Below are 24,205 nucleotides of genomic sequence, written 5' to 3' on the forward strand. Positions count from 1 at the left end.
ACCAATAATCCTAGGAACCATACTACTGCTACAGGTGCATCCATTCCTACTTTATATTCTGATGTGCCATACTGGAGCTCACTAATACAGAAACCAATTCAAATCTATTTGTAAAAACTATATGCTCAGAAGATATTGAGATTTCAGATTTACTTCTTCAGTAGAGAAACTTCTGATATTGTGTGAAGTCTTTTTTTTGTCCTTTGGACTTTCTTCTGATAAAGCTGGAAGTTGCAAAATCAAGTTATCACTTCCCAGGAATTCTTCAATGTCTTATGTACTGGAAGATGTGTAAATTTTGTTTCATGTGATTAAGGATTCAGGCGAAAGAAGGCAAAATACGGATCAAATACAGGAAATACTGATTTCCTACTAGCTAATTCTAAATTTGATTTGAACAGTACAAGTCACTGAAATGTCATTTAGTTCTAATTAACCTAAATCCAGTGTTCCTCTGATCCAATCTTGTCATCTTCATGCCCGCTGCTAAACTGAGAATTGTCCCTCATGCTATCATACCTCCTTCTTGCTGAAGGGAGAAAAAGCTCATCAATTTTCCAAGGGCATGAATATTGAGGTTAGAAGACAAAAATGCCTCCTCTCCAATATTGGCACACTGAGCCATTAAATCTGAGTGCATCTGCAGGCATGGAATCCTATTTGAAAGTGCTGAATAGAGTGGAATAGGGGTAAGACAAATAATCTTACTCATCTTCTGACCCTAAGACTCACAGCACTTCTGTACATAGACATAATTTATTTTATTGAAGGCATATCTAATCCAAGAGGCCTTCCCTGACTAAAGCCTACTTTTCTCATCTGTCACTCCCTTCCGCGTCACCCTGGTTTGCTCCCTTTGCTCTTCCCCCATCTCAGTCCACAGAACTTATGTACATATCTGTGGCTCAGTGGAAAGAGCATGGGCTTTGGAGTCAGGGCTCATGAGTTCGAATCCCAGCTCTGCCACTTGGCTGTGTGACTGTGGGCAAGTCACTTAACTTCTCTGTGCCTCAGTTCCCTCATCTGTAAAATGGGGATTAAGACTGTGAGCCCCACGTGGGACAACCTGATTCCCCTACGTCTACCCCAGTGCTCGGCACATAGTAAGCGCTTAACAAATACCAACATTATTAGTATATCTGTTATTTTATTTGTATTGACATCTGCCTCCCCCATTCTAGACTGTAAGCCCATTGTGGGCAGGGGGAATGTGACTACTGATGGATTGTACTCTCCCAAGTGCTTAGTATTGTTCTCTGCAAACAGTAAGCCCTCAAAAAATACTACTGAGTGAATGAATGATTGAATGAACTCTCTCCAAAGTTTAAAGTATTCATAAAACAGCTTCAGGAAAGCATACCATGGGGTGTGGTTTTTACTGTAATCACTGCCTTCAGGTGTTACAAAGTATGATGCATAATTCTGTTTTTCTAGCACTTCAAGGGAGGGTGTGATAATTCTACAATAACATAACCTGGAGGATTTTTTTTTTAACTTGTGGAATTTGAATTTTCTTTCCTTTACAAGGAACTAATTATTCGGAGTGATTTTATCAATGGATATGCCTTTTAGATATCCCCTACCAATCGATCAATGATAACTATTAAGCATTTTCTATGTGCAGAGCACAGTACTAGGGGCTTAGGAGAGTGCAGTGCAATAGAATTAGAAGACTCATTCCCAATCTATAATAAGCTTACAGTCTAGAAGGCAAGCTTACAGTTTAAAGGGCTATTTAACTGCTTGCTCTTGTAGCAGATACATCTTTGGGTCTAGGTTACACTCACTTCTTTACATTTTCGCCCCATTTTGTAGCACATCTCTTCCAAACAACAGATCAGGTTACTTTGTAGCGAGCCAGCCAGAATCCTTTTTAAAAGTGATTTCATTCCATTCTATTAATGGTACTAATATGATAATGGTGATGATGGAGTCTCCCATTGAGAATGGTGGACCCTAATTCTACTACTATATGTTGCTATGTGATCTTGGGTGGGTCATTCAACCTCTCTGTTTCCACATCTGTAAAATGGAGCTATAATACCTGTTCTCCCTGCCTATGTGGGACAGGGACTGTGCCTGATCTGATTATCGGGTATCTATCCCAGCATGTAATACAGTGCTCAGACACATAGGAAACACTTGCTACATGTAATAATAACAATGATAATAATTATTATAACGATAATTATGAGATTGGCTGCTTATACTAAATGTGACTTCATTAATTCAGCACAGAGAACATAAAAATGTAGCATTACCAACGTGCAATTTCAATGTTTCTCTTAATTTGGGGCTTCTCTATGATTGCAAAAGTTATGAGGTTTCTTTGTTCTGGCTACAATTCTCCCGATTAAAACAAGGGTAAGCTAAAGTAAATCCCAATACAATGAGTGAGCAACTAGCCGAGGCAAAGCTGAAAGGAAATACAGCAAATGAAACACCGCAAATGAATCTTTTGCGTAGATCATTGAAAGTTAACAGCTCAGCTGCCTTGGAGAAAAGTGACTGCTTCAACATGCTTCTGCAACAATGTACTGTTTGAAACTAATGAGTATTTCCTACTTAGAAAGTAAACTGCTGAATATGTTTCCTGGCAGTGTCTTCTTAATGCCAAGATAGATCATATTTTTCCTTTGAGCCATTTATCATACAAGGGAGTTGTTTCCTTCAAATCAATTTGCACTAATCCCTACATGGTGTGCATGCCTTATTCTGCACTTGAAAAGCACCAGTATGCATAACCTGAATATCTTTATGAAAATTAGCTCTGACAAATCTTTTCTAGAATAAACTTCAGAAATTTGTAATTTCTATAGATTAAAATAATCACTTCCGATAATTCTCTTCCATGATATTTTTAAGGTAGCAGGATTGTATTTATAGAGAAGATTGTGTTCCTGTTGTAGAGATGGCGTGCCAGTACTGATAAAGGGAAGGGCCTTTGAAAATTCCCACTTCAGGAATTACATGAACTCCTAGCAATGGGGAATCTTGCAAAATATGTGAATTAGTGTCAGAAGCCTGTGGGATATACAAGATCTCTTCTTTTTTCATTCTTAGGGAAATCCAGTGAAGCCTGGCTGCTTGCTGCTGGTTAGAAAAAAGTCTTCAGAAGATCAGAGACAGCTTGAAAAAGCACCTCTACTTATTTCAGTAATCCTGAAAAATATCCACTCCCAGAACTAATTTTTCAAAACCTAACATAGGGTGGTTTATTCAACTACATTTGAGTCTTAATTTCGTTGATTTTCATGGTAAAAGATCTACTTTTAAAATATCTCTAGTGAAAATGGTTGCATGGAAATACATCATCACAACAGGAATGGAGATACAATTTAATCTGACATTGAAGAAGCACTTAATTCTTCGAAGGTGATCCACTGAATCAAGTTTACTTTTTTCTTCTTCAAAGTTTCATTTTTAAAGTAATTTCATTTGAGTACGATGCATTTGCATTTTAGTATCTTAAAAACATTCCCTAATCTCAGCCCTGATTCAGATACATGATTCCTTTTATAAAATAGAGGCTAATTTTGGTTTGTAAAACAAATGTTGGTCAATCTAAGAAGAAAAATTATTTGTGGAGAAACGATTCTTTTGGTGATGGATGAACATTTTTACAGAGAACTGGAAACTTCTGAATAGACCTGAAAACTTCTGAATAGACCTGATGCCTCTGAAGCATACAATTTAATCAAAAAATGGTCAAAAGTGAATTTAAAAATGTATGTAAACAGTGGGATATTAATGCAGCAATGTTCTCAAGATAACAGAAACAAATAGCCTAGCCCTGAAGACTAACTGAACTGATGGATTATGTGATCAAAAAGGAATCTTTCACCTTCACTATTCTTGCAATGGAATTGTTTTTGTTTTCTGAAAGCATCATCTTTACATTTTTTTTTTTTACCTGTATCAACACATGTATCTACACCATTCTCAACAGCTGCCAGCTGGTAGCCTGGTTTGCAGGAACAGGTAACCCATCCATATACCAAACGTCTGCAGTGAGTCGAGTCAAATTTGGTTCTCCACAGGGGTTTCACTAAAATTAGGAGGTTAAACACACAAACAAAAATTGTCATTACAGAGTAAGCAATAGGATTCTTGAAGGTAAGAACCTCATCTTATTTGACCCTTGCAGCTCCCTTGGGCCATCATGCAATAGATTTCAGAATGGAAGCTCAATGATTACCACTAGTTATGGTTTCAATAAGGCAACCTCTGCAGCAAATGATGCCCAGATCAGGAATATTCCTGGGCCACAATATAACTTTCAAAAAAATGGTATTTACTAAGCATTTACTATGTGCCAGGCATTGTACTAAGCACTGGAGTAGATACAGCTAATCAGATTGGACACAGTCCATGTCCCACATGGGTGCTCACAGTCTTAATTCCCTATTTATTCACTCAGTCATATCTATTTAGTGCTGACTCTGTGCAGAACACTGTACTAAGTGCTTGGAATATACAATGCGGCAACAGGTAGAGACAATCCCTGCCCAACAATGGGCTCACAATCTAAAAGGGGGAGAGATGAGGTACGACTGAGGCCCAGGGAAGTGAAGTGACTTGCCCCAAGTCATAACAGCAGACAGGAAGCATATCTGGAATTAGAACCCAGGTCCTTCTGACTACCAGACTCATGCTCTGTCCACTAGGCCAGGCTACGTGATAGATGAGTCAATATGGGATGCTCAAATGAATTCTGCTTATAAGGACTTGGCTTCTTATAAGCAGACTGGGAAAAATATGTTTCTGTCCTATTCTTGGTATCTGTTTTATGAACATTGTTGGAACATAACACTATATAAAAAAATAATATGGGCCAATCTCCTGAATATGAGGAGTTGGGGGCGGGGGCGGTTGTGGGGTTAGAGTATTGCTACCGTAATAAGTCAGATTCCCTGGGGACCCAAGTTCCACCCTAGATGTAATTTTAACACCCTTGGCAACTTCATTAAGAGGTCCTAGGCCTGGTGTGTGACCTTCATTATCCCAATGTACAAATGCTGTCAACTGAACCTCTAGACAGTGAGATCCTCTTTAAACTGTAAGCTCCTTGTGGCAGAGAACATGTTCCCCGACTTTGCTGCATCATACTCTTCCATACTGTATGGCCACTTGTCCATAGCTGGCTCTAGTTTGACAGTGATGGCAGGAGTTATTTTACAAAGCTCAAGTCAGTACACTTTTGGAATCCAGGATTGCCTCATTTTGGCAATAGGTCACCCCAACTCAACAGCAGCAGTCGGGTGGAAAAGAAAACTACAATGATAGGGGAAAACATGTTTAGGTGCTCTGACACAAGGCAACTAATGCATGTTAAATGACATTGCAAAAAAGGAAAGGCAGGGCACTTTGGGTCAGGCAGCTTCAGAGATCTGAAACAAAAACACAGGGGACTCAGTTTCTAGAGCCATCACATTTCATTGTGGTTGCCAGCAAAGTTTTCATCAATTTCATGGCTGCAGTTTTGGCTCTCCACTGTTATTTTTGGATCTTTACAAAATTATTTTTTATGGGTTTCTAAATCACAATGCTGCACAGTAATGTGAGATTTTAAAGACTGCAGCAGTGGCAAGGGAGCAGATTTCAGGCTGACATCATTTTTGAATTGGGATAACGATCACAGGCTGCATGTGTTCTTCACAACAAAATATGTATTTCTCTCCAGTGGCTGAAATTCCTGCAGAAGTGACAATGCCAATGTAAGTCAGTTTTCCATCAGTTCCTATTTCCTATCCTAATAATAGTTTAATAACTATGGTATTTGTTAAGCACTTACTATGTGCCAAGCACTGTCCTAAGTACTGGGGTAGATACAAAGTAATCAGGTTGTCCCACGTGGGGCTCACAGTCTAAATTCCCATTTTACAGATGAGGTAATTGAGGCACAGAGACGTTAAGTGGCTTACCCAAGGTAACACAGCAGACAGATGGCACAGCTGGGATTAGAACCCATACCCTCTGACTTCTAAGCCTGGGCCGTTGCCACTAAGCCATGCTGCTTCTCCAAAATCCTAAATCTAAATCTTTTAAAATTTGATTGTGTCTTTAGTTACAAAAAAATGAGTTGGCATGTTGAAGTATTCTACGTAATTTCTGACAGTATCTTTTTGAAATCTCACGCAAAGGGTGGCTGCAAATAAAAACAGAATTTAAAAAGAGCAAATTCATTCGTGCTGAAATTTTAAAACTGTTCCAAGAGGTTATTAGTCTGCCTAAAGAACACAATCCTAACTGGTCCAGAAGAATCAATTTACTGTCTCCTGAGAATAGAAGTGATTTATTTCTAAATGAGAGGCTAAATTCATTTCTCTTCTTTACCTTGAAGAGGATTTTCTTTCTTCACCATAAATTACCATGGTTTCATATAATTTACACATTCAATTATAGCAATTCCTCTACTTGGGTGAACTCTTTTAATAGACGGGACCTTTTTCTTTTAATGGTACTTGTTTTATTTCTTTCCGAAAGCTTCACAGTTACAGTTCTTGGATGAAAATTTTCATTGCAAAAAGGTTTGTTTTTCACACAACAGTATTTCTTGCTGCTCAGAATATTGCAAGCATTTGGGAGAATACAATAAAGTTAGTAGGCATGATCCAGGCTCTCAAGGACATTACAGTCGTCAGTAGAAATTTACTCAATCGTATTTATTGAGCACTTAACTATAGGCAGAGCACTGTACTAAGAACTTGGGCTAGTACAATACAACAGAATTAGCCAAGACATTCCCTGGCCAAAATAAGCTTACAGTCTAGATAGGGAGACAGACAAAAATATAAATAAGCAATTTTTAATAATATAAATTTGTGTACATTAGTGTTGTAGGATCAGGGATGAGGCAAATATCAAATGGCCAATGGTGCATAGGTGACACAGAAAAGGTGCAAAAAAGAGGACATGGAATATCCAGACATCTTGTCAAGAACAGTTATATACAGAAAAATGAAATGGGTGGGTTTTTTTTAATGGTATTTGGTAAGCGCTTACTATATGCCAAGCACTGTCCTAAGTACTGGGGCAGATATACAGTAATCAGGTTGGACACAGTCCGTGTCCCATGGGGGCTCGGAGTCTTTAACCCCATTTTATATATGAGGTAACTGAGGCACAGAGAAGTTAAGTGACTTGCCCAAAGTCACAGAGCAAACAAGTGGTGGAGCCAGGATTAGAACCTTCTGATTCCCAGGCCCATCCTCTATCCAGTAGGATATGCTGCTTCTCAGGAACTGAGGACTACAAATACGAAATAGCTACTATCAATGGTACATACTGATTACCTACCGAAAGCACACCACTCTACTAAGTACCATGGAGAGTACACAAAAGCAAAACAAGCATTCACTACCACAAAAAAGCTGATACTATAATAATACACAATTGGGAAGAAGAGGAAGAATAAGAACATAACATGTAGCAATGTGAATATTTTTAAGAGAATCCTGAGTAAGAGCTTGCCTTTTTTCCTGGATTAGCGTAGCAATCCCTGATTTACAGGAGAGCATTCAAAAGGAAGAGCCAAAATGTGCAATTTTCCCAAGGCCCAGAAAAAAAAGTTTGAAAATCTTGTGCAAAGCTGTGAGGCTCTGAATGAAGATGTTCACTAACAAATGATGTTTTAATCAGATATATTTGAAAACGATTTGAAAGTAGATTCACCAACTGAGGTTTAAATCCACACGTTCAACCGGGTGTGACGACTTTAAGGCCTGCTTATGTAGTTGTTTGGGAAAAGCGTGGAATCCCAGTTCCAAAAGTGAATCCTAATATGACAGGTCTATTCTTTCATAATATGGAAGGGAACCTGTGTGGTCTAGTGGAAAGAACATGGTCCTAGGAATCAGATGACTTGTGTTCTAATCCCAGGAACACCCCTTGCCTGCTGCATAATGTTGGTAAATCATTTATCTTCTCTGTACCTCCATTTCCTCATGTGTAAAATGGGGATTCAATACCTCTTCCAACTCCTACTTAGATTGTGAACCCAAGTGGGACAGGGACTATGTCCAACCTGATTATCTCGTATCTAATGCAGTGCTTGGTACATAATAAGTAACAAATACCACAGTTATTATTATTAACAACTCTTTTGTACTGTACCTTTCCAAGCACCTAATTCAATGCTCTGCACAGAGTAAGTGCTGAATCAATATCACTGATTCATTGATTTATTTTAACCTTTTTCCTAAGGCAAAATGTTTTCCAACCTACAGCATTTTGCCTTACTTGTCTTCAGGAGCCAATTGTGTTAAAAGGCCAAGGACTGTCTAAATAGAAAATTAGGAAAACATCAAAATTGAGACTGTTCTGGCCAAGCCACGAGATAAAGTTTGATGCCCAGCTGTTTTTATTTACTTTGAATTCTTGGAATTCCATGCCAGGTGGGAGCATGATCAATACAAGCTTAGTTTGAAGCATCTTGAAATACTATGGGACTTTAACAGTCCTTTTGCCTTCATTCTCACCAGTCCCCGAGGGAAGAGGAAAAGCTGCATCATTTGATGGTGTACCAAGGTGTTAGTTTTCAACAAAAATAAAATGTTCTAGGTATAAGGCTCTTAGAGCTGGCCATTATGGGGATACAGAATTAGTGGAATTATTATTACCTATTCACCTCTGGTGTCATACACTGAGTCTGAGCTCTTCTTATATTAGGTGGTAAAACCTTTGGTTTCAGATTCTTCAAAGCTTGGGAGTTTTACAAACTCTGCTTCCAAAACCTCAGAAATATTATTTTTATCTGAATTAGAAGTGTATAACTATTGATACAGAGTGTTTCCTTGCAACCTGTGAGAAATCGGCCTTATAGTCGTGTCTGACCTGGCAGAGGCTAAAAGAGTAAATATTCTTACTGGATATTTAAATATCAGTTAGAGAAGCAGGTCATTCAGAACTGTGTGCCTGCCATGAATTTCTTCTGAATAGGTGTGTACTGGGCATCTAAAATGGAGTGGAGTAAGCAATAGATAGAAGTGTTCCTAGAAACTAATTCAAGGGGTGCTAATACATTTTAGAATGTTTATCTGAAAGGGAACATGTAGCCATTTCTCTTCTTATCAATAGATGAATTTGCAATTTGATATTTCAGGCATTTTGGAAGCCTGTTTTATTAAAGTCTGACCATTAATTGGCTAATAAAATCCTGAGGATGGATATATTGCCCAGATGTGTAGAACTCAAATGGAATTTGGGACTTTTTCGCCCACACTGATTTGGGAGTGATCTAATCTACAGTGAGACAATTATTTAGAAGCAAGCCTTTCCCAACAAATTCTCAACATTTCCCATTCTGATAGTTTCAATGACCTGATCCCTGTCAGACAATCTAAACCACTTTCTAACTGCTGACCCTAACAGCACGTCAGTGAACTTCATTAATATCTTGTGTCACAGAAGCACTAATTCCCAACTTTAAAATTTACAGTAACTGCAGGCACAGCAAGAGCAGAGTATGTACAATAGCAATATTGTTGACCACCCATTGAGTGGGTTCATTAAAGCTCGAGCTTCTTTACTTCAGAGTTTAGGTTTATAATACAAACCATTCAATTCCAAAGTTCATGCACTGGTTACAGAAAAAAAAATGAAACAGAAAACACTTAGGCTCTGAATTTCTTGCCAGGACTGTGACACTTTATTTTCAATCTGAATTAGTAGGGAAGTTTTCTCATGACCAAATTCAGTTTTTATTCTATCTTAGACCTAATTTACTCTGATAGACAGAATAATAATCAAGTTCTGGAAATCCTTTTAATGCCTCTCTGAAAAAAAAAATATTTTTTTTTTCAGAGAAGAAATGGATTAAAAAGTAATATATGTGTACATATATTTTTACAAGGAACCTAGAAGAAACAATGTCTCTCATTCGAAATCAGCACTCCCTTTAAATACTCTTGCTTAAAACACGGTTACCTTTCAAATGCAAAACTTATAAATATCCTCTGCTATACTAAGATGCTCATTACAAACGCAAATATGATCTGATACACACTGATACACATTGACACATCTGATGTATATTTTATATATTCATATGCACACAAAATGTAAATTAATATACAAATGAGCTTGGGTGTCCTGTGTGTATATATTTAAATACATATATATATGTATATATATATATGTATTTAAATAATAATAATTGGGATATAAAAATAGCATATATATTTATGCTATTTTTATATCCCAATTAGTCAATACTACTAACTTGGGGTGAAGTATGTACAGAGCACTGTACTAAGCAGATATGTACACGAGTACCTCAAGGTGGATGTAGGGTAAGTGATGCAGCGGTGCTAAAATGGCAGCTTAAAGAAAATAGGGTTGAGAGATGAGAAATTAACCAATGACGGCCTCATGGAGGAGATTTGACTTCAGAAGGACTTTGAAGATGGGGACAGCAGTGGTCCATTTGATATAAAGGGGGAGGGAATTATTATTATTATTAATGATAATCATATTTCTTCAGTGCTTACTCTGCATGAAATACTATACTAAACACTGGGATAGATACAGGATTATCTGGTCCCACGTGAAGCTCTCTAAGTAGGAGGAAGAACAGGTATTGAATCCCTATTTTGCAGATGAGGGAACTGAGGCTCAGAAAAGTTTAAATGACTTACCTAATGTCACACAGCAGACAAGTGATGGAGCCGGAATTAGAACCTATTTCCTCTGACTTCAGGACTGTGAACTTTCCACTAAGTCACACAGCTTCCCAGGTAGAGGGAGGGTGTAAGTAAGAAGTCACCAGAAAGTGATAAGTACAAGGTGCAGTGTGCACTGGCTTGTTAGTAGCAAAGCATGCAAGCTGAGGTGTAATGGGGAAAATAGCTGATTGAGAACCAAAAAACCACTAGTCAGGAGTTTAGGCTTGATGAGGAAAGGAATGGACAGTGAGTGGGGAGACATAAGCAAATCGATATTTCATAGAAATGATCCGTGAGTGAAGTATGGACTGAAGTAGAGAGAAACTGGAGGCAGGGAGATCTGTGAGGTGTCTGAAGAAGTAGTTGAGTTGAGATGTGTACAGTCTCTAGATTGGAAGGTCCCTGTGGGCAAGGTACATATTTACCAACTCTGTTGTGTAATAATCTCCCAAGTGCTTAGTAGAGTGCTCTGCACACAATAAGCATTAAAGCAAAGCCATTGATTGATTGATTGTTGGTGTGATAAGTGCTTGGACGAGTGTGGTGACAATTTGGATGGAGAGGGCTGAGAAAATTCTGGAGATATTATAGAGAAGGAACCAACAAGGGCTTTGGCGACTAACTGAACATGGGAATTGAAAGACGGATGGTGATCCAGGAAAATGCCAGTATTCATTCATTCATTCAATAGTATTTATTGAGGGCTTACTATGTGCAGAGCACTGTACTAAGCGCTTGGAATGAACAAGTCGGCGACAGATACAGTCCCTGCTGTTTGACGGGCTTACAGTCTAATCGGGGGAGACAGGCAGACAAGAACAATGGCAATAGAGTCAAGGGGAAGAACATCTCGTAAAAACAATGGCAACTAGATAGAATCAGGGTGATGTACATCTCATTAAACAAAATAAACAAAATAAATAGGGTGGTAAAGATACATACAGTCGAGCGGACGAGTACAGTGCTGAGGGAGCGGATGAGTACAGTGCTGAGGGGGTGGGATGGGAGAGGGGGAGGAGGAGAGGGAAGGGGGGAAAAGAGGGTTTAGCTGTGGAGAGGTGAAGGGGGGTTAGAGGGAGCAGAGGGAAAAAAGAGGGGAGCTCAGTCTGGGAAGGCCTCTTGGAGGAGGTGAGTTTTAAGTAGGGATTTGAAGAGGGGAAGAGAATTAGATTGTCTTAGGTGAGGAGGGAGGACATTCCAGGACCGCGGGAGGACGTGGCCCAGGGGTCGACGGCGGGATAGGTGAGACCAAGGGACGGCGAGGAGGTGGGCGGCAGAGGAGCGGAGCGTGCGGGGCGGGCAGTAGAAAGAGAAAAGGGAGGAGAGGTAGGAAGGGGCAAGGTGATGGAGAGCCTTGAAGCCTAGAGTGAGGAGTTTTTGTTTGGAGCGGAGGTTGATAGGCAACCACTGGAGGTGTTTAAGAAGGGGAGTGACATGCCCAGATCGTTTCTGCACGAAGATGAGCCGGGCAGCGGAGTGAAGAATAGACTGGAACGGGGCGAGAGAGGAGGAAGGGAGATCAGAGAGAAGGCTGACACAGTAGTCTAACCGGGATATAACAACAGCCTGTAGCAGTAGGAACACTAGATGGAACTGTCATTGGAAATGGTTACAAGACTACTATCTCCTTATATGTCCCCATCTCATCCTCAGCATGGGATTGGAGGGCTCAAGTGAGAACAAACAAGCGAACTTCCCGTTCTCATCCATGAGTACGTGGCTCATTGTGAATATGTTATCTCAGTGGCCATGAGACTGCTAAAAATATTTCCAGTCAGGAAAAATAGGCGTAGATCTTGGGGTTTGCTCAGCTGAAGGATTCTCTAAATCCAGAAATGGGGTCCTGCCTCAGATGCACTGAGACCCCTTAAAAGTCAGGAGTGGCTGAGTAATGTAGCTGTGCCTTTGCATAACTTTGCCAACGAGATTTCCGACCACAACACTGAAATATATATTTACTAGTGCAGAAAAACATTATATATCCTCTTTGAATCCACTTGTTAAAATCTAAATTTCCCCTGTGGGTTTAATAACAATAATACTTGTGATAATTATCAAGTGCTTACTGTATAATAGCACTGCACTTTGCATTAGGGCAGATATAAGATAATCAGGTCATACACATATTCTCCCCAGTGCTAAGTAAAGTGGTCTGCGCACAGTAATAAAGACAATAATAATAATAATGATGGTATTTGTTAAGCACTTAGTATGTGCCAAGCACTGTTCTAAGCACTGAGGTAGATTCAAGGTAATCATGTTGTCCCACTTGGAGCTCACAGTCCTAATCCCCATTTTACAGATGAGGTAACTAAAGCACAGAGAAGTTAAGTGACTTGCCGAAGGTCACACAGCAGACAAATGGTGGAGCCGGGATTAAAACTCATGACCTCTGATTCCCAAGCCCATGCTCTTTGCATTGACCGACACTGCTTCAATAAATACGACTGACTGACTGTTCCGCATGGGGATCACAGTAAAAGTGGAAGAGAGAATGGATACTCAATCCCCATATTACAGATCAATCAGTGATATTTACTGAGCACTTATAAAGTGCAGAGCACTGTACTAAGTGCTTGGGAGAGTTCGATACAACAGAATTAGCAGACATGTTCCCTGCCCATAATGAACTTACAGTCTACAGATGAGGAAACTGATGCACACAAAAATTACCAGACTAGTTCATGGTCAAAGAGCAGGGAAGTGGAGGAGCTGGAATTAGAACCCTATATTTGACATGACACTAAATGTGATAAGAGTGAGAATGTGTATTCAAATCTCATGGCATTTTAATTTAAAATGACTTTGAAAAAAACTGTAAAAAACTGGACTTTGAAAGTCAAATCCTGTTCACCTTTGTCAAAAGGAAACTAGTTAAAGATGGAAAAAGATAGACAAGAGAAGTTAAGTGAATTTTCTAAAACCACAATAACAATTGGTATAATTACAGAATTAGAGTTCTAGCTTGGATTCTCCCATTCTTTTCCTCCAGCCTCCATATGAAATTAATGGGTTTATGGCAGCCATGCAAATAGAGCAATCAGCATTCACCAGACCACATTTAACAGCCTCTGCTGTCTCCATAATTTGGGGACAAGAAATAACATAAATGTGCAAGAATTCTTTACTCTGTTCTGGGCATTATATGTTAGAAGAGAGTAATGCCAGACCATTTTAAGATATTTAAGAACGCTACCAAATGAGCTGGCGGTCTCCGTATGTTTTCTTTGGACATGTAAAAGAGCCAGGATCACTGCATGAGTAACTGAACATTTTACTGATATCAACATTCTCAAGGAGGTGTTTAAGCTTTTATAGACAGATCATTTCAGGATGTCACCCTCGAATAATATAATAATAATGTTGGTATTTCTTAAGCACTTACTATGTGCAGAGCACTGTTCTAAGCGCTGGGGTAGATACAAGGTAATCAGATTGTCCCACGTGAGCTCACAGTCTTAATCCCCACCTTACAGATGAGGTAACTGAGGCACAGAGAAGTTAAGTGACTAATGATAATGATACCTTGCATTCGAATAGTACTTTGATTCACTCAAAGTGCTCTCACCTCACAACATTCCTGTGATGGGAGAAACAGGCACCATTATCATCCCTAATTTACATATGAGGAAACTGAGGCTCAGAAAGTTTAAGTGCCTCACTTGCCTGAGGTCATACCACAGGGCAGTGGCAGAGCTCAGAATAGACCTCAGGTTTCCTGTCACCCTCAGAACTTTGGCATATTGGTCAAGACCCTACTGCTTCTCGCCGCCTCACCCCCCTTGAAATGCCCTTACTTACTGGGTCTGAATTAAGGTTAAATTTTCAGAGTTCAATTTCCAGTGGTATCAAGTAAAGCACCTTTGCAAACATTAGTCTTATTTAAAAAGGCTCTTAACGTTCTAGAGAGCAGATATGTTTTCATAGATTCCTTAGCATGTAACATTATAAACACGGCATCTGTTGGTTAAGTGAGACTTGTTACCCTTGGTAACCAACTGTACTGTACTTGAAAATGTACCCAACCTAGTATTAAATGCAAACACTGCCCCTGGATCATTTTAAGCAGTAATCCACTAGACCTTTTCAAATATATCTTCTGAACCTCCCAGCAATTATGGCTCTTTGCAACATGTCATTTTTCTATTTTATTAGGAACAAAACAGTATAGTTAAGTCACATTTAAAATGTTTTCCCTACAACAGTTTCTGCAACAACTTTCTATAAAAAGGGCACAAAGAGAAAAGAAAGAATTATGTAAAATGCTGGAAACAGCTTTTTGAGTTGAGACAATCTGAATGAAAGTCCTTCAGAGAAACAGGGTTTTCTGGTTTATCACTATGCTTGAATTTTTGAATACTTTTCCCCTTTCCTCTTGACCTTGAATTCAAAGAGGCCTGTACACAAGCCTCTTCAAACAACTACATTTTATTATATCCCTCAAACATCAGAGCAAAGAGTGGCATGTGAATTCTTCTGTACTTGTGCAACCAATTCTAGCCACACAGTACACTTGAGTAAGACTTCAAAGAGTCTTTTACACATGAATAAAGGTTATACAAAATCAAGAGATCATATCTTCAGAACTGTATTCTTGGATGGCCAAATTGCTGTTGAATTACAACTGGGAGATATGAAACAGGGGTCATTTTCTATTTCTGAAATGCATTCAGACTTACTGTATTGGCCAACTATTTGTTCAAAAGAATAGGAAAAGCATGACAGATTAAGATGGGCACTCCTACATTAAAAAAAATAAATCTCAGGATGGGCAAAACTACCACAGGCCTGGGAATGGCCCTCTTCCAAAATAAATGGAATCTTTGTGATTCCAGAAGCGTAGCAACAGAAACATTCATGGGCAGGACATAGGTAATGCTCTTTGGAAGCATGAAGTACTCACTGCACCTGCAATACCCTCAGGGGCTACAAGTCCCAGGAATTACTATTGATCTAAAAGCCCACTCCCTCCTAAAGCAGACTCCTCCCACCCATCACTTTGCTGAACTCTCATGTTCATCAATATTAGTTATCAATGAACATGGCTCACTAGAGTTTCCCTATATTCTCCCAATCTCCTATATACATAATCCTACCCCTATGTACTTAAGGGTTAGTTTTTAGTTACTCATTTGCAGCTCTTAACAAGCATTATTTTTTATGCCGCAATCTTTTCTGCTTCGATCAGTACTCCCTTACGTTGGTCAGTGATTGTGTAGTTGTAATTTACACAACAGGAGATTTCAGTCACTCTCCTAATTTTGGAATTCCTCAACCATTGCTCAAGGCACTAAACTTCATAATGACATTTCTCTTCAACCTACAGCAATTATTATAAATCTTACTTCACCAATGGAGGGACAGAAACTCAAATAGGTCATGACTCACGCTAGGTACCCTTTGAAAAGACTGACAGCTATATTTTAAGATCTTAGGGGGCAGAGATCATGTATTCTAATTCTCAATTACTTTCCCAAGCACTTAGTAGAATACAGGAGGCACTCAATAAATACTATTGATAGACTGTTCCTTCTTTGTCTGAAAAATTAATTTAGCACAGAACTATAATCGCAGGGACTATTCGGTTGTGGTATTTTTAGGCGCCAATTTATTAAGAATTTATCTAACGGATCCACTTCTAAGTACCGCCTCTCGACTTGAATGGCAGTGGCAGTAGGTACGCTGGCATCCGCCACTTTCAGCGGAGAACCAAGCCTATCCGTTCATTACAAGGATAGACAAGCCCAAGACCAGCTGCATGCTCCAGATAGTTCTGACACTTCAATCCAGAAATTGGTATGGGGATGAAAATAGGTGTGGGGGCCAGGTCCCTGAATTCAATCATATCTACTGAGCACTAACTGTGTGCAAAGCACTGCATTAAGTGCTTGGGAGAGTACAATGTAACAATAAACAGACACATTCCAGCCCACAACGAGCTCACAGTCTAGAGGGGAAGACGGATAAATGAATAAACTACAGATACATATGGAGGTATATGTGCTGTGGGGATAGGAGGGAGGATGAATGAAGGAGCAAGTAAAAGCAGTGCAGAAAGGAATGGGAGAAGAGGAGAGGAGGGCTTAGTCAGGGAAGGCTTCTTGAAGGAGATGTGCCTTCAAAAAAGTTTTGAAGTCAGGGAGAGCAGTAATCTGTTTGATATGAGGAGGGAGAGCGTTCCCAGACCAGAGGTAGGATATGGGTGACAGATCGGCAGCGAGATAGGTGAGCTCGAGGTACTGTGAGAAGGTTAGCATTAGGGGAATGAAGGGTGCATGTTGGCTGTAGTCTTCTCTAGCTTCTAATTTAGAGGGGAGAAGGCCAAGAAGTGGTGTGCCAGCATGGGAAGAGTTCAGTAAGATCTCTTCTGTCATTTGTCTCTCCAAATAGAGAGACAAGCAAGCGCCTTGTGGGCAGGTGATCTACACTTTATTACTCTATACGTTCCAAGCGTGTAGTGCAAGTGGATACTCAACAAATGTTTCCATGTCTACTACAATTTAGAGCTTCTTTCTCTATCAATTCCATTTTTTCCTTCCTGGACATAATCATCTTGAAAAGCAGCCTAATACAACAGCCTCAATGGATAAGGTTTTACCTACCACTCGACAAATGAAAACTCAATTCATTATCAGTTTTTGTGTGGAACCAACTGTCTTGGGCCAGGTTTAACTGATAATAATAATGATGAATTAGAACTATCATAACGACAATGGTATTTGTTAAGAACAAACTGTGCCAAGTACTGTACTAAGCACTGGAGTCGATTCAAGATAATCAGTCAACAACAGAATTGATCAGCAGCAGATTCATTCAGTAGTATTTATTGAGCGCTTACTATGTGCAGAGCACTGTACTAAGCGCTTGGAATGAACAAGTCGGCAACAGATAGAGACAGTCCCTGCCGTTTGACGGGCTTACAGTCTGTCATTATCTCTATGCCCTAAGAGCACCTAGCAAGGGCTGCTCATCAAAAGAAAAATTAAAGTTTTTAAGGGAATGTCTAAGAGAAGAATCACTTTGACACTTGGAGTGCTGTCAGGTCTTTTCCACTTTCTTGCTATTTTTTCTAATCAATCATATTTATTGAGTGCTTCCTGTGTGTAGAGCATGGTACTAAGTGTTTGGGAGAGTACAGTGTAACAGAGTTGGTAGATACATTCCCTGCCCAGAACTGAATTGCACATAGTGGTCTTTCCTCATATTTTTCAGCAATCAATTAATAAATATTTATTCAGTACTTCCCAAGCACTTGGTGAAGCATAATACAATAGAGTTGGTAGATACGATCTGTGCCGACAAGGAACTTTAATTTATAGGGAGAGACACATATTGAAATAAATTCCAGATAGGGGAACTAGTTGAGTGTAAGGATATGAAGCACTGTGGGGCTGGGGAGAGTATCAAAGTATTTAAGGGATGCACAGCCAAGTTTATGTCAACACAGTGGGGAGGGCAAACAGAGGAAACAAGGGCTTAGTCAGGGAAGGCCCCTTGGAGGAAAGGTGATTTTAGGAGGTTTCTGAAAATGGGGAGAATGGTGGACTATCAGATATGAAGAGGAGGGAGTTCCAGCCCCAAGGAAGGACATAGGCAAGAGGTTGGCATTGGGATAAATAAGAAAGAGGTACAGAGAGTAGGTTGGTGATAGAGGAGTGGAGTATGAGATCAGTGATGTATGGTAGGAAGGACAGAGCTAAGTGTGCTTTAATGCCAATGGTAAGGAGTTTCTTTTTGATGCAGAGGTGGATGGGCAACCGTTGGATATTTTTGTGGACTGAGGAAATAAGGACTGAACCACTTTTCAGAAAAATGATTTGGGGAGTAGAGTGAAGTTTGGACTGGGGAAGGGAGAGGCAGGACGGGGGAGGTTAAATGCAGTAGGAACCATCCATGCTGGAAAAATTGTGTAAAATTTAATTATCCTTTAGGCACTTGATAGTCATCCTACCTCCTTCCCGTGAGCACTTATGTGCATATCCATTATTTATTCATTCATATGAATGTCTCTCTCCCCCGTCTAGACTGTAAGTTCCTTATGGGCAGGGTACATGTCCACCATCTCTATTGTAGTGTCCTCTCCCGGACACTTATTACAGTAATTGATTTGGGGATTCTTGCCAGTCTTTTGTGATAAAAGGAAAATTGACTTTCATATTACTCATTTACACAAATAGTATATAATGTCATCAAAATGTCAATGACTGCTGGTTCAAAGAATTCCTCTGCTCGTTTTCATAGTCAATATTGTCTTTGGTGAGGGCTACCATAGTAAAACACCCAAGCAGAACAAACTGTGCTCCTAGCATGACACCCTGTGGCTGGATAGATCAATAGCAGAAATCTCCCCCATCATTCTCTCTCCATTATCTTTTCTTCAGAGAGGAGCAAGGCTACCATAAGGAAACGCTTTACTGCTAGTGAACCAGGTTATTTTTTTTTTAATAAAAGCATTCAAAAGTGGATTTATTCATCTGAATAGACATTCCTATTTGGCGATACAATTTGAAAAAAAATTCAAAATATTGGGTTTACATTGGGAAAATTATGGAAAGTGTGAATGTTGACAAAACATTGTTTGGATCATTATTATATATTCGGTCATCCCTGAAAATTTTCCATTTTATCATGGCAGAAAATACTACCTGTAACATTTTTGATCTTTGATGTTTGGGGATTATCCTAATCAAAATGTTCCACACTGAAAACCTCAGAACAATTTATTTTTATTAAAGCCAAAGAGCCTAGTTTGGCTATTTTTAATCCAGAATGTAAAGAATTTTCCAAAATCTGTGTGCTTCCATATTTTTTGTTATTACTACATTAAGATATCTTAGATTTAAACAACATACTGTGGCCTAATTTGTAAAACCAATCTGTCAAATGAAATGTTCTTATTAATAATAATAATAACAATTCTGGTATTCAGTAAGTGCTAACTATGTGTCAAGCACTAGCACTGTACTAAGCACTGGGGTGGATACAAGCAAATCAGGTTGGATACAGTCCCTATCCCATGTGGGGCTTACTGTCTCAACTCCCATATTATAGATGGAGTAACTGAAGCATAGAGTAGTGAAGTGACTTGCCCAAGGTCACACAGCCGACAAGTGGTGGGGCCGGGATTAGAACCCATGACCTTCTGACTCCCAGGCCTGTGCTCTATTCACTAGGTTATGCAGCTCTTTAGATGTCACACTTTCCACCTTCAAGGTTTTACCAGTTCTAAGGCTATATCAGTGGTGAGGGTTCACATTAAATATAATGACATATTAATTAAGCAGTTAATATATTTCCACATTGCTTACCACCCGGGGTCACTTTTCAATAGCTAATTATAAAACTTTTTGATATGAATTTTAATTACACTATAAAATATGTGTATGTATAAAATTATATGTATACTATAAAATAAGTATGTATAAAAATAATATAAAATAACACTCTGCCAACTCCATTTAGCAATGGGAGGTGAGAGTATGCTAAAAGAAATCACAAACTAATCCCCAATTTTTGACATTTCTTGCAATATTCTATCCTTCCTTCCAATCTTTGGTACAAGTTCGTAACCCATGCAAATTGAAATACTCTTGGAATTTCATCTCCTCTTTCTTTCCTCACCATCCTTCTAGAAGTTACTAATGAGTCTTTTGCGCAATAAAGAGAAAGCAGGAGAAGAAGTATATTCAAGAGTGGGGATGGCCTGCTTCTGAATCCTTAAATAGATTGAAAACAAGATGGTGAGAAACAAACAGAATACCCCTGGACTAATATTCCAATGATTCTCCATTTGGGGACTCTGGCTAATTCTATTTTCTCTCCTCTCCTGATGATAAATTGATACATATTATGTTAGCTAAATTATTTTTTACTATGCTCTGCAATGTATTCAGTAATACACAGAGGGAAGTACTTCCAGCGCTGTTATCTTAACTATCACCATTATATGTTGTTTAAAATAATCATCGGAATTGTACATGAATATGTATACACACACACACAAATCAAAAAGATCTCTTTGAAAGAAAAGCATATCCTCTTACAGAAATCAGTTTTCATTATGTTACATTTCTTATTACAATTTTCACTTTCATTATAAGGACTACTCGCATTTAACCTAGCTTTTTACTGATGACTTATGGTCCAGATTCTTCTATTTAGTTACACTATTCTGGGCTCATCATCATCAAACATCTATTGAGCGCATTGTTAGAGGACACAATAGGATTTGAAAAGGTCTAGAGTCCCATCCCCCTCTTAGGGTCGCACCTGGAGAGTTTCCAGTACTCTACCAGTCTCGACTTAACATGAGGGAGAGTCAAGCAGAGGCATACCCATTCCATTCCTAGCTTGGGCAGTGACTAGCGAGTGAAAGGCAAACTGCTACAAGTCAAAACTCCCCTTTTTTGCGTGGCAGGGACATGGGAGAGAGTCGAGGGTGGAGGCTCTAGTTTACTGCACAGAAGGAGGCAATGGTAAACCAATTCCATATTTTTACCAAGAAAACTCTATGGTTATACTACCAGAATGATTACAGATGGAGTCGGGGTGTTCTGGGAGAGATGTTTCCATGGTGTCGCTATGGATCAGAGATGACTCGATGGCATAAAATAAGAGTCCCATCAGTGGTGAAGCGGGGTGAGAGAGGTGGTCAGAAACAGCCAGTTTAGGGAAATTCATATGACAGGAAAAGGAGGAGAGCAGATTAGAGATCTAGTATGGGGGCCGTGGAGAGCATGGAGTATAATCCTTCCTCTTGACAAATGAGGGCCTTTCACAATGCCTTTGATACTCTTTCCCAAATCTCCGAGGCTAGCTCCCTTCAGTCCCCTTGAAGCTTTCTTATTTATTGTTTCTGGATGGGCTTATTATTAGCTCGTCAAGAACTGACATGTGCAATTCTGCTATGTTACTACAGAAGACATTTAGTAGTTTATATGTTGCATAATCCCACCAAGTTCATTATTGTGATTTTTTTTCCGGACATTCAATTTTTATTTCAGATTGATATTTCTGTCTCATGTACTGTTTGGTGGGATTGCACAAAAAAAAATAATGTTTCCTTTAGATTTTAGGACTCGTTCAGTCTCCTATAGGCTTCTCACTAGGTGGCTAAAGAGAAACATTTTGGGGAACAGTCCTCTAGTTGCGAGCAGTTGCTGTGACTGAGGTGGTAACCATCATAATTGATGTTGGAGGATGAAGGAATTTTTTTTTTGTACCCTTACCATACTGGGCTGCTGAAAACCTACCCAATGGACTGAAGAGGGGCTTTTTGGAGCCCTATGGGACTTTTTAAATACTGTTTGTTAATGTTAACCACCTTTTATGTTTCAAACTCCGTTCTAAGAGCTAGGATAGGTACGAGTTAGTTAGTTTGGACACAGTCCCTCTCCCTCACAGGGATCACAGTCTAAGTAGGATAGGTGAAGGTTTAGGTACTTATATTTGGGGACCTTCCTGGTCACATTACAATTACCTACCTACTGCAGAATGTGATATAATAATTGGTTAGGTTGCTAAGAGCATCATACGTGCCAAGCACTGTGCCAAGCACTAGGGTAGCTACAGTGTAGGCAGATAGGACCCAGTCCGTGTTCCAAAGGGGGCTCACAGTCCATGTTGGGTGGAGAACAGGTATCAAATCCCCTTTGATCAGATGAAGAAACTGAGGTATAGAGAACTTAAGTAACTTGCGCAACGTCATTTAGCAGGCGTGTTCAAGGAGTCATGTTTAGAACTCAGTACCCCTGGTTCCCTGCCCCCTAGTCTGCCAAAGATGATATGAGTCTATTTTTTTTTGTAGACATAATGGACTCTGTTCTCTCACTAGGTAGTTTTGAGGGAGTTAGGTGATTTAAAATGGCTTTCTCTTTCAAATCAACTTGCCAGCTTTTCTCGTATCCAGAATGTAATAGAATTTAGAAACCTTTCCAGAGTTCTGGTATGGACTTAACTACTATCATTTCCCCGCACTTGATATACAGAATTCTCAACATGGCACCTACCAAAAACAAGAAGCATATATGATAGCCAGCAAATGAAAAGCAACACCATTTTCCTCTCCATTTATATGATTTAGCAAATAAACCAGGCGATTTTAATTATCTCCGTGGAGTTTCTTCGATCAAATCTAAGTGTTAAGTGCAGTCATTGCAGCAACATCACTACTAAACGAACTCCACTCCGACTAGATATATAACCTTTATATCCGATTTCTTTTCCATTAAACTTCTGATGAAGCTTTCGAGAGCGGCACAAAAAAACAAATGAGAAACATTATGGGTAAGTGCTGAAGAAATCTCCACCAGCTGTCACAGTTCCAATTGGCGTCTTTCCCTCTGCTCAGAGTTCACGGAACTAAAGAACTGATAGTGGGATAGATGATAATGATGCAGGAAAAGAACCATTCATATGTTCAATGGCTAACAACAGATAAACCACCAGGTTGAAGTGCAAGGATTTCATGCAGTGTGGCTCAGTGGAAAGAGCCTGATCTTGGGAGTCAAAGGTCATGGGTTCTAATCCCAGTTCCATAGCTTGTCAAGTGTGTGACCTTGGGCAAGTCACATAACTTCTCTGGGCCTCAGTTCCCTTATCTGTAAAATGGGGATGAAGACTGGGAGCCCCACGTGGGACAAGGTGACTACCCTGTATTTACGCCTGCACTTAGAACAGTGCTTGACATATAGTAAGCGCTTAACAAATACCAATATTATTATTATTATTCATCACTGAATACAGCAAAAAATGATAAGTGAAACTCCACGGCAGACCTTCATGGGTGAGTTTTCCAAATTAATAGCCTAGCCATAGAAGTCCAGTCATCACACAATATTAAATTCAAAGCTCAATAATAATAATAAAGCAAAAACTATTAGGATAGCAGGTTGCAAAATACTAATCCCTGAGATATTATGCAGTCAGATCAAATATAACACTCTTAGGCAGTGGGAACGATTTCAGTTTGACCTTGTGAGCTGCTACCATCCACTGGAGGTCAATTTAGGTTGAAAATTTGCTCTGGAATGATGAGTGTTTACACTACTCATTGCCTCCATCCTACTCTAATGATAAATATGGAAATACCAAAAATGCCCTCATTTATACACAGTGCTGAAAGTCACAGACTTGGCGACTAAACTATTACACATCATTTATATACATATTTATAAACATATATTATAAATAATTTATTTACATTAATGTCTTTCTCCATTTCTAGACTATAAGTTTGTTGTGGGCAGGGAATATGTCTACCAACTCTGGGTTTAGTACTCTACTAAGTGTTTAGTACAGCTCTGTATTGGTAAGTGCTCAATATATATCATTGATGATGATGATGAAGAATAGCTAAATGAAGACCACCTGACGACTAATCTCAAAGTGATTTTTTTTAATATGTGAGTAAATCTTGCTAATAATAATAACTGTGGTATTTTTAAGTGCTTACTATGTGCCAGTGCTAAGTGCTAGGGTGAATACAAGCAAATCAGGTTGGACACAGTCCCTGTCCTGCACAGGGCACACAGTCTGAATCC

At 39.3% G+C, this 24,205-nt stretch overlaps 1 long non-coding RNA gene and 1 other non-coding gene across 3 annotated transcripts in view; one reads left to right on the plus strand and one right to left on the minus strand.

The window, feature by feature from the left end:
• Positions 1-24,205, minus strand: part of LOC103171443 — a 94,570-nt gene that overhangs the window by 40,373 nt on the left and 29,992 nt on the right. For both annotated transcript variants that reach the window (XR_005660656.1, XR_005660655.1), the window contains exon 3: positions 3,914-4,048. This is a non-coding gene — a long non-coding RNA (uncharacterized LOC103171443). The remainder of the gene's footprint in view (positions 1-3,913; positions 4,049-24,205) is intronic.
• LOC114815805 lies at positions 20,916-21,055 on the plus strand. The gene has a single exon (XR_003763607.1). It is a non-coding gene; the product is annotated as a small nucleolar RNA SNORA7 (small nucleolar RNA).

Source organism: Ornithorhynchus anatinus, chromosome 12 (genome assembly GCF_004115215.2).
Source record: "Ornithorhynchus anatinus isolate Pmale09 chromosome 12, mOrnAna1.pri.v4, whole genome shotgun sequence".
In the NCBI taxonomy this organism is placed as follows: domain Eukaryota; kingdom Metazoa; phylum Chordata; class Mammalia; order Monotremata; family Ornithorhynchidae; genus Ornithorhynchus; species Ornithorhynchus anatinus.